The sequence below is a fragment of the Poromitra crassiceps genome (assembly GCF_964638095.1).
Source record: "Poromitra crassiceps genome assembly, chromosome: 23".
NCBI classification, from domain to species: domain Eukaryota; kingdom Metazoa; phylum Chordata; class Actinopteri; order Beryciformes; family Melamphaidae; genus Poromitra; species Poromitra crassiceps.
The window spans coordinates 13,075,378-13,086,300 of NC_139639.1; the positions used below are offsets into that span (position 1 = coordinate 13,075,378).

At 42.9% G+C, this 10,923-nt stretch overlaps 1 long non-coding RNA gene across 1 annotated transcript in view; it reads right to left on the reverse strand.

The window, feature by feature from the left end:
• Positions 1–899: 899 nt before the first annotated feature.
• The window catches only part of LOC310796683, a 20,577-nt gene continuing 10,553 nt past the window's right edge, over positions 900–10,923 (reverse strand). The window contains exons 4-6 of the long non-coding RNA XR_014553693.1: positions 3,195–3,320; positions 2,069–2,162; positions 900–976 (exon numbers count right to left, since the gene is read on the reverse strand). This is a non-coding gene — a long non-coding RNA (uncharacterized lncRNA). The remainder of the gene's footprint in view (positions 977–2,068; positions 2,163–3,194; positions 3,321–10,923) is intronic.

The following is a 10,923-nucleotide window of genomic DNA, read 5'->3' on the forward strand; positions in this document are numbered from 1 at the left end:
ATCAAATCGTACATTATCAGCTTTATTTTAGCATTCAAAAGTAGCGCAAGACCCTTTCCTGGCTGTTCGTTGGCTAATGAGTCATGCATTTTGGTCCTCTGCTGACGTGACTCTCTCTCTAGAGGACACTAGACTGGAGAGAGTGGCATCAGCGGAGGACCAAAATACGTGAGTCATTAGCCAAAGAACAGCCTGGAAGGGGTCTCGCACTACTTTTGAATGCTAAAATAAAGCTGTACGATTTGATAAAAAAAAAAAAAAAAAAAATTAAAAGTACAACACAAACTGTCCATTTTGCTTCAACTCGACAACGCTGCTTAATCCAGGATCTTACTTCCTGGAACTCTTGAGAGTAAAAGAACTGGTCCATTGGAGTGAATGGAGATGTCGTGACTCTTCTATATACACGACTCTGGAGTGGAGGCTTTTTAAATTGTTGGAAGATTTGCCTGTTAGCTACTGTTTGACTCTGAAGAAGACGCAGTGTGCGTCGAAACATCTTTGCACCTTATAAAAATGTATTTCAAGTGATTTTGTGTGCTGCAGTCCTCCCTTTGGGTTCAGTCTTTATTGAAGTGGCCCATTGAACTGTTCCATCTATTTAAGGCTATTTACTACTATGAATACAGGAGGCACAAAGAATTGTCTGGCATCATTTGTTACATTGAACTACAGATAATTTCAGTTATATTCCAGAGAAATACAGGATATGTACTGCCAGTGTGATATAAAGACACACACAAAAATAACAAGTTTCCATGCACGTTTTCTTTATTGCAGTAACTTTAGAAAGTTTCCATTGCAATGCTTAAGATAGAACTGACCAGTCCAATTGAATCACAATTTATCAAGTTTCTGTGTTGACTTTGAATTGAAAAAATTGTGAATGCAGACATCAATTGATGATCAGATGTTCTTGGCACACACAAATGACTTCTGCCCTGCGCACTTGGCGTCATTCCACTCTCTCCGTGACCTGGAAATCATGCCATGAAGAAAAACATCACATTCAGTAACAATAGGCATTGTAGCTCAAAACATAGTTACAGTGGAGGCCTACACCTTTTGGCATTTTGGTGGAAAAAACATGATACAAAAGCTATCCACAAAGGCAAAAGATAACTACTTGAAAAAGCTCTCCACAAAGGCAAAAGATAACTACTTGGAAAAAGCTCTCCACAAAGGCAAAAGATAACTACTTGGAAAAAGCTCTCCACAAAGGCAAAAGATAACTACTTGAAAAAGCTCTCCACAAAGGCAAAAGATAACTACTTGAAAAAGCTCTCCACAAAGGCAAAAGATAACTACTTGAAAAAGCTCTCCACAAAGGCAAAAGATAACTACTTGAAAAAGCTCTCCACAAAGGCAAAAGAGATAATCACATTCTTTCCTGCATTTAGTTTGTGGGTTTCATGAGCCAACTGTCTTTTGTTGTTGTTCTTCACACGTCACACACATTGTTTTTTACCATCATCGTCTCTTTCTTTAATAATGCTCTTTCTTCTTCTTTGATCATCATCTCTCTTCCTGTCTCCTTATTTTCACTTACCCCAAGAGTTCATCTCCGCACATTTCTCCCCTCCCTATAGTTGTCTGGCTGGCTAGGCCCCGCCCCCTATAGTTGTCTGGCTGGCTAGGCCCCGCCCCCTATAGTTGTCTGGCTGGCTAGGCCCCGCCCCCTATAGTTGTCTGGCTGACTAGACCCCACCCCCTATAGTTGTCTGGCTGGCTAGGCCCCGCCCCCTACAGTTGTCTGGCTGACTAGGCCCCGCCCCCTACAGTTGTCTGGCTGGCTAGGCCCCGCCCCCTATAGTTGTCTGGCTGGCTAGGCCCCGCCCCCTATAGTTGTCTGGCTGGCTAGGCCCCGCCCCCTATAGTTGTCTGGCTGGCTAGGCCCCGCCCCCTATAGTTGTCTGGCTGGCTAGGCTTCCAATGGGAATAGTCGTATGGAGTTCCGTCGCTCCAGCCAAACTTGCCATTTTGCTGTACAAAGAAACCAGGTACAGGTCAGTGATGAACATTCATCCAGCCAGTCACTCAGCTGTTTAATGATTGCTTGATTGCTCACCTGTCTTTGCAGACCGATCCAAACACGTCTGTCTGGGGCCGAGGATTTTACCATGTGACACCAGGTCACCACCGTGAATATCACGACAGTATTTCTGGAGAATAAACAAACAAACAAATAAATAAATAAGTGTGTGTGTGTGTGTGTGTATATATATATATTTATTATATACACACACACACAGTCCCAGTGATGATGTCATCAGTGATGTCATAAATTGTGAATTGTGAGTGTGGGTGTGTTGTGTTTGTGAAAACCTGTATCAGTCTTCACTGCCATTTCATCGTGAATATCATGTGGTGAGGTTACTTTAGTGCAGTGGTTCTCAAACTTTTTCTGTCATGCCCCACTTTGGAGAAGGAAAAATGTTCATGCCCCACCGCCCCAACAAAATTGTAAAAAAAAAGGGTCCAAGTTTAACTTTTACCTTTTACTTGAAGCTGTTTTGCACTGGACATATTTTCAAAATAATAACAATAAAGTGCAACCTGTGAAAAACTAAACAAAACAAGTTGAAATATTTGGCAATATGAATGAACCATCCATGTAATGAATGCGAGTCACTACAGAAGCGGGGTTCATTTATTGCTCACTGGGAAAAAAAGTCTGACGTCAAAACATTGGTTCCGCGCTGCATTTCTGCATTTCCCCCTGTTTTGCCACTGCGCCCCACAGGGGGGGCCTGCCCCACACTTTGAGAAACACTGCTTTAGTGTCTGTATACAGTACTCTGTGTGTGTGTGTGTGTGTGTGTGTGTGTGTGTGTGTGTGTGTGTGTGTGTGTGTGTGTGTGTGTGTGTGTGTGTGTGTGTGTGCGTGCGTGCGCGTGTGCGTGTGTGTGTGTGCGCGCACGTGCGTGTGTGTATTACCCGTGCTGAATTGAAGGTGCTTGGCGCATTGAAGACAAGGAAACAGCGTTTGACATTACGGTCTTTACCATTGATCATGTAGTAATCCCATCCCTGATGGACAGAACATGAATACATGTGCTTCAACATTGACATGAGCTTTTCACATGCTCCTCCCTGCTCCTCCCTGCAGTTGCAAAGGATTATGGGTGTTGATCTCCACGTAGGGAACACAACTGTACTATGGGTTGCAGCAGTTGTGTCTGCATGGTACTCACGCGCGTCACAGCGCACTGCAGCGTCCTGGATGATCAGCAGTGACAGCAGCAGGCTGGCAGCTCCTCCAACACAACGCATGGTTCACTTCTCTCCAACTCTCACAGTTCACTCTCAAACTGGAATAGCTGAGAAAGGCAGACAGTTAGTCTCTATTCACAACAGCTTTCAGGCCCATAGCATTTGACATGTTAAAAGGAGGAGATCCTTTATCTCAGGTCTCTTTTCTCTAAAGTCAGTCCTGCTCTTACAGACATGCCCAAGAAGACCAGGCTAACATAGCCACTAAGTACTTTTAAATAACTTCTTAAATCACAGACAAAACCTGGGCACTTCAAAAAGACTACACTGTGACACTGGAGACACTCAATCACTTTATTCACACCTTTATCAACTGGCTTTTACATAATTGTTTTGGTTGTTAATTGTGATGTAATTAGGTGTTCTTGTTACTGTTTTTTTTCTATAATTGATATATCAATTAACATGCTTTTTAGTAATTGTATCTACCGTATTCGTCCATTAATCTTACTTGCTGACTTTTACTTACTTCTTAATAGGGCTGCACAATTAATCGTATTTTCATCGTCATCGCAATATGAACATGCGCAATAAACACATCCAAAGACTGCCTGAAACGCAATGAATAACAAAGGTGGTTTTATTGACATGCGTCATGCATTCCCACTCAGCATCTGATCATTTTGTCTTGTGTTGTAAATCCAGCGTACACCTTTCCCTTGCAACAGTGCGCTCCGCCCCTCTGCCAAAGCCCAAACACACTGTGTGTAGTTTCAGCTAGAGTCAGTGTGTATTTAATTTCTTTATTCAGTGGGCATAGGCTATGTGTGTGGTCTATGTTAGCATTATTAAAGCAGAAAGACATAGGAACTGTATAGCTACTGTATATGCATACTTTAATATTTGTTTATTTATCGCAAGTCATATCGTCATCGATATATTGAACAATGTTATCTCACATCGCAGATTTTCCTCATATCGTGCAGGACTAGTTGTTATATTTACAGTAAATGCAATTTGTGATGTTATGACATATTCTGTGTATCATATGTACGTGGACGACATGGTCCTGTATTCGTCTGCTCCTTCCTTTTGAGGCTGCGGTTACCAACCTCTAATCTGACTGGACCTCTTTGCAGCATGCTCTCTTTAGCTCAAAGCTAAACTAAGGCTACAGTATGTTGTTGTTTGCATAAAGTAACACTGTGGCCCCCTCGCTTCTAATTAATACACTTGAAGGTGTCTCCATTGAGTTTGTTGATACGTATAAATACATAGGCTTCTGGCTGGACAGAAATCTTAATACTATTTACAGATTTGCATGTCCCCACCTCCTTGGCCTAGCTTGACCCACTCTATCATGCTGCTTTGAGATGTATGTCTAACTCAGGCTTCAGGACTCATCATTGCACACTGTACATCACAGTCTGGTCAGATGGTCCTCCCTTGCTATGTGCACGATGCAGCATTGATATATTTTAATGTATAAGGCCATTTTGGGCAGGCTGCCTTTGTATTTATGCTCTTAAGTTTGTATCTGTTAATAACTCGTACAACCTCAGATCCAACAGTTGGTTACATTTTAAAATGCCACCTGTGCAGACTGAGGCTGGGAAAATTAGTCTTATTTTATTTTGCTCCTTGGTCTTGGATGACCTGCAGACTTGTCTCAAATTGCAATATGCCCGTGTTCTTTTTGTTGATTTCACTTCTGCATTTAACACCATCGTTCCTGTGAAGCTGATTCACATTTTACAGGAGCTGGGTGTTCATGCATTTCTGTGTAAATGGATTTATAACTTTTTATGTGACAGAAAACAAGTTGTCAAAATCAGTAATCTTGTCTCGCTGTTTAGGCTTCTGAACACCGGCGCGCCCCAGGGTTGTGTCTTATCCCCTCTTCTGTACTCTTTATACAGAAATTACTGTCAATCACACACTAGATCTGTTTTGTTGTATAAGTTTGCGGATGACACCTCTGTGGTGGGTCTTATTACCAACCATGATGAATCAGGCTACTGCAGAGAAGTAGAGGAGCTGGTGAGATGGTGTAAGAACAACAACCTGATACTTAAAGGAGAACTTACCTCCAAAACACTTTTTTTCAGCTTTTAACCAATATATATGACTTTGGGGGTGATGTGTGAAGAATTCTGGTCAAAATTTCCACATTTGACACCAAACTGTTGCCATTTTACCATTTGTATCATTTTTCAGCAGCATAACTGGCATAAGCGCCCTCTAAGGGTCGAACACTGCTTTTTTTTCTTTTTCTCAAATGAATGGGAGATTAGGGGCACACTGACGTCACAGTGCCCCCAAAGACTATGGGATTTCAAGATAATTACTCCCCTACCTCCCCTGTACCCTTTCGGCTCCTCAGAACTCCAAGCCTATTCCTATTGAAGTTTGCTCTTAAAATACTGAACCAAACGTCGTCAAAGTTGGCACATGTCTTAATTATAGTTAGTTTCCCGCTGAATGTGTCATTACTTTATTAATATCTTACCTGGATAAGCTCGAATGATGATGTTTATATTATCAGTCCGAGTTGGAAGCAGCTGTCTCCAGCCCAGGCAGGCGGGAGCGAGTCGTACTGTAACCTCATGCACTAGCGCCAAGCTCCGGGGGCGCGCGCCCTCCACGTTGACTCGTGTGTGTTTTGCTGCTGTCGTCCTCTCAAGGACGACACACAGAGCTGCTGCACTGACTGCCCGGAGGGAGGGAGGGGTTTATTGTGTGTTTGCAGCAATCAGCTCCGAGAGCCCAGCATCAAAGTGAGAGCCTCACTTTCATCCTTCCGCAAACAAATCTTATCGCAGCGCACATGTAAAATATGACAACGTGACAAAGCTGGTCTAAACACATCGGCTACTATAATAACGTCACTGTGTACAAGCAACGCCAACTTTTCAGGAAATGTCAGCAGAGCAGAGCGACTGGGGACTGGGGGGGGGGGGGGGGGGGGTTGACTCGCTGTGTGCGAGCACGAGCTGCTGTGTGCTCAGGCAGCGGGGACGCGCGGGCAGTGAGAGGCGGGGGCTTTGAAGAGGAGAAGAGCTCTGCGCTGCCTCTCCTGCGCCCTGAGAGGAAAAATGCTGCTGTCATGCTGTAACTTTCAACAAGAATCACGAAAAGCCCCAAAACGCAAATTAAAAAGGGATTTCATTGCGCGGTTTATCGCTAGTTGTACGAGGGAATGACGTGGAGAAATCTCGCATTGTGTTACCCCAGAGCGGGGGGTTTCTCCTATTGTGCGGTGTGCTGCTGTAACGAGCCCATGTCACTTTGCTCTCGTAACGTAGTTTTGACACCTGCCATAGAGATACATGCAGAAAAATAATTAAATTTCTAGTTCGCCACTGAATTACCAAATTGATATAACTATCAACAATTTTGAGCAACACTCTTTCCATACATGCCACCAGCGTTGGCTAGTTGTTGATATTTATAAAGATATGGCCCCTCTCAAATAAATTATTTTTGAGGCAGTAGGCAAACTGTAATGGCGTCGATTTCCGAAAAAGAATCTTGACTTGAACACAGCCAAAGAGTCTAGTATAGACAAGAGTATATGTCATTTCTTGGTTTTTTCCATAGGTATTTTCAAATCACTGTTCTAATACATATCTAGGGGGTAAGTCCTCCTTTAAGCTATACCACACGAGAGGGAGTGATGTTGTCTAATATTGTATGGGGGGGGGGGGGGGGGGGGTCAATCAAGATGATGAAGATGATGATGATAATAACTGTGTTTCCCCTACCATGTACCATAACATTTTGTCAACCATGTTGAACATTTTGTTGACTTGTTGTAGACAAGGAACCTCTACACTATCAGATTCCCTGCTCACCATGAAGCTACCATCTCTGCTGCTGCTACACGGAGTGCACTCTGACTGTACTCCACTACTCCATTATGTATGAGAATGCATTTCTCCATTGTTGAATGATACCGTTATTTCATTTGTACTCAATTATTTGTTAATTAGCTTATTGCAGACAGATCCTCACTTTTTAGTTTCTGATTTCTGTGTGCTGCTGATTATAGAATATATATTACAGATAGAGACACTGCATGAAATAGGCCATGCCCATCAGGGGGGAAAAGCTCCGTTCATTTCCACACACCAGCGTCATTTTCCTTGAATTAAACATAGCTAAAAGCTGTTGTGTGGTGGGGCTGCGCAGACAACAAATGTAAAAAATCGCCAGTTAAAGTTATTTTGTACTCCTGAGCAAAACAAGGAAGCCATTGAGAATTGGCGAGAAGAAAAATGTGGATCTAGCTGTCAAGGAAGTAAGTTGGAGTGTTCATCTTCCGTATATACAATCTTTTTCTGCAACACGCAACCATGCACATGACATAGAAGAACGCCAGGATTGGAGGGGGGCTTTCTGTTTACCCCCGTCTTGGGCGTGGTTTCTGAATGATGACGCGTTACGCAGTCTCTCTATGGACACTGTGGCTCCACCTCCTCCTGGTATGCTCTTGTGAGGTTTAGTGAACCAGATTCTGCGCACTAGTTCTGTTGGGTTTGAACCTGTGTGAGACCCCGCCCCTCTTTTTTATGTAGCTGCTGGTTCTAGGCTAGCTTTACGTAGTGTATTTATATCATTGACAGTAAATGTATATACAGTCAATGCACTAGCTGTGTAAATATGACACTTTCACTTCTAATCATTTTTGACTCGTCAAAAGCAACCATGTAGATTCCCACTATGAGGTTAGTTTATCAAAATGACGCCTGTATGGAAATCAGATTTTTGTTGTCAGATATTTAGAGGAACCGGGACCAGTCCGTTATCTCAGCTGATAGCAGCCAGACTCCGAGCTGCTCAAGCTTACTTCCTTTTGGAACAAATGTTGGTTTAACAGATGACATGATCTAAGTGAAGCTTTGTGTAGGCTATGTAGCATTCACTGGGCAGCCCAGGGTGAATCCCACCTCCTCCACAAGGTCGTCACAGAGACACCACAGCGAACACGCCTCAAGTCCCGGCGCCCCTTTGCCACCCAGGCCCAGGAACTGCTCCGCACAACACCAGCTGACACCTCCAAGGCTGGATGGGTAAAGGCAAGATGGAGGGACCAGTGGAAGGCAGCAGAACCATCCAGGCTTCACCACTACATCAACGATCCCACAGACGTTCCTGGCCAGCACCTCCCCCGTAAGGAGTGGACAACCCTCAACCGCCTGAGGACAGGTGTGGGTCGTTTCGCTGCATCGATGCAGAAGTGGGGTCTCACAGACAGTGCCCACTGCGAATGTGGGGACCCATCACAGACTGTGGAACATGTGATGACCAGCTGCCCCAAATACCGGCCATCGAATGGTGATCGTGGGCTAATTGACCTAGACAATGACACACTGGACTGGCTTGCTGCAACGGAGCTGAAGGTCTAAGGACATACGACAGAAGAAGAAGGGCTGCCTCTCTGAGTCTGGGGCTCTAACTAACGTTAGCCAGGCTGCCTGGCGCCCATACCGCGAATGTAGGATAAGCAGATCCAGGATCTGTCCCTTGATCTGGTTTGGCTTAACCAGATCATTGCAATCAAGCTAACCCGGCGTACCACCACGACGGCCATCAACTCGGTAAGTGGATCAAAATAATGAAATAATAATGGAAGAGATTCTCAAATAACTAATGCTGTAAATTGTACAAGGAACCCTCTAACCTGGTGCATTATTAAAAATATTAATATTTACATTAAGAATTGACCATAAAGCAAGCAGTTACATCATGTAATTCTTTTTTATTTAAACATGACCAACATCTTATCTTTCTTTACAGTCTTCTGTGAGAAGCCAAACAAATTTAGATTTCCACTATACAACAGAATCTACTAGGAACAGAATAAACTAAAATAAAATACAGCTCATGAACATTTCCAGTTCACAAACATTATAGTGCAAACAGATTTGAGGTCTGTACATCTGGCTCATGGTGCATGCACAATGCACATGTAGCCTACAGTATTTATGTTTTTGTTTCAACTACAAACATAAATAAACATCAACTTGAAACTATGTTTTAACTACCACACACAGCCTATAATATTATAGCCTATGTTTATAAAAAAAAAAAAATGTGAATACTATTACGATACTAATACGATACTGGGATTTATGTACCGATACTTGTTCCTTCACATGAATATCGATTCAATATCGATATATCGATTTTTTTTGGTCATGTTTAAATAAAAAAGAATTACATGATGTAACTGCTTGCTTTATGGTCAATTCTTAATGTAAAATAATATTTTTTAATAATGCACCAGGTTAGAGGGTTCCTTGTACAATTTACAGCAGTAGTTCTTTGAGAATCTCTTCCATTATCAAAGCGAAAACTGGTATTGTAACTAAAATATCGATCTGGGACCTTGTGTATCGGAATCGTATCGGGAAGTCAGTGGGGAGACCCAGCCCTAACCTCCATTGCATTGAATTCCACTGTAATCTGTGTGTGTGAGAGAGAGAGAGAGAGAGAGAGAGAGAGAGAGAGAGAGAGAGAGGGAGAGAGAGAGGGAGAGAGAGAGAGAGAGAATGATTTATGCGAGTCTAAGCCTATATGCTTGTCCAGACAGAAGCGTATGTCGCCAAAAACACTTCCGCTGCAGCACAGAGGGATTTTCAAGGAGCCCGGAACAAAATAGTTGAATCTTCACATTCCCCACATTCCCCCAGAATTTGGTCAGAAAGTCAAATAACAGCAACAACACCAACAACTACAGTGAGGCTGCAATGAGAATATTGAAAGACAAAATCCTACATTGCACCAAAGCATACAATGTACCGCAGTTATTTGACTTTCTGACCACCCGCCTCAGTGCTTATTATGAGGCCAGAATAACAGATGCTGCCCTTGGCCATTGGGAAGGCTAACCCTTTACTTTTGGTTTTATTGATTGTGTATGATTCAACTTTTGATCGACTATCATTTTATATTATTGCATGTTTTTGTAGATTGTTGGGACTTCACTGGCCTGGAACAAACGGCTGGACTGGGGGGGGGAGAGCTAGGCCTATGTGCTGTAGCCTATTGTATTTTTTATTTTATATTTTTTATATTTTTCATTTGCAAGTTCAACTGTCAGCTGAGCTCTGTTATTGAAGCTTTGGGTAAAGCCCTGAATTTTACAATAATGTTTTGAAATAAATATGTTTAAAAATCTATTGTGTGTTAAAAGCTTGTGTTACGTTTTCATTAGCGTTAATATATTACAGTAATTTATTTTCAATGTCCGCTATCAAGAGCAATTTGGTTAATAAAATCGCTGGGCTGGGCGCAGTGTTTGTGGTGTGGGAAATGTGTTAAAAGCTTGTATTACGTTTTAATTAGAGTTAATACACTAAGGAAGGTATGTGACCATAATTAATTTCAATGTCCGCTATCAAGAGCAATTCAGTTGGTTCATGAAATCGCTGGGCTACGTGCCGTGCAGTGTTTGTGGTGTGGGAGATTCAAGCTGTCAACAGAAGACAAAAGACTTGCTCCTGGCCAATCCCGGCGCTTGACTGCTGCGTAGGCGGGCACAGGGCGTGGTTTTGGCTTAACCTATGTGGGATTCAAAATAACTTGTGGACTACCAGAGGAACAGGAGGCCCCGCCCCCTGTCCTGGCTGTCATCCAGGGAGAGGAAGTGAAGTGGATGGACTCATACAAGTATCTTGGGGTCCAAATCAATATGATTCATGTGAT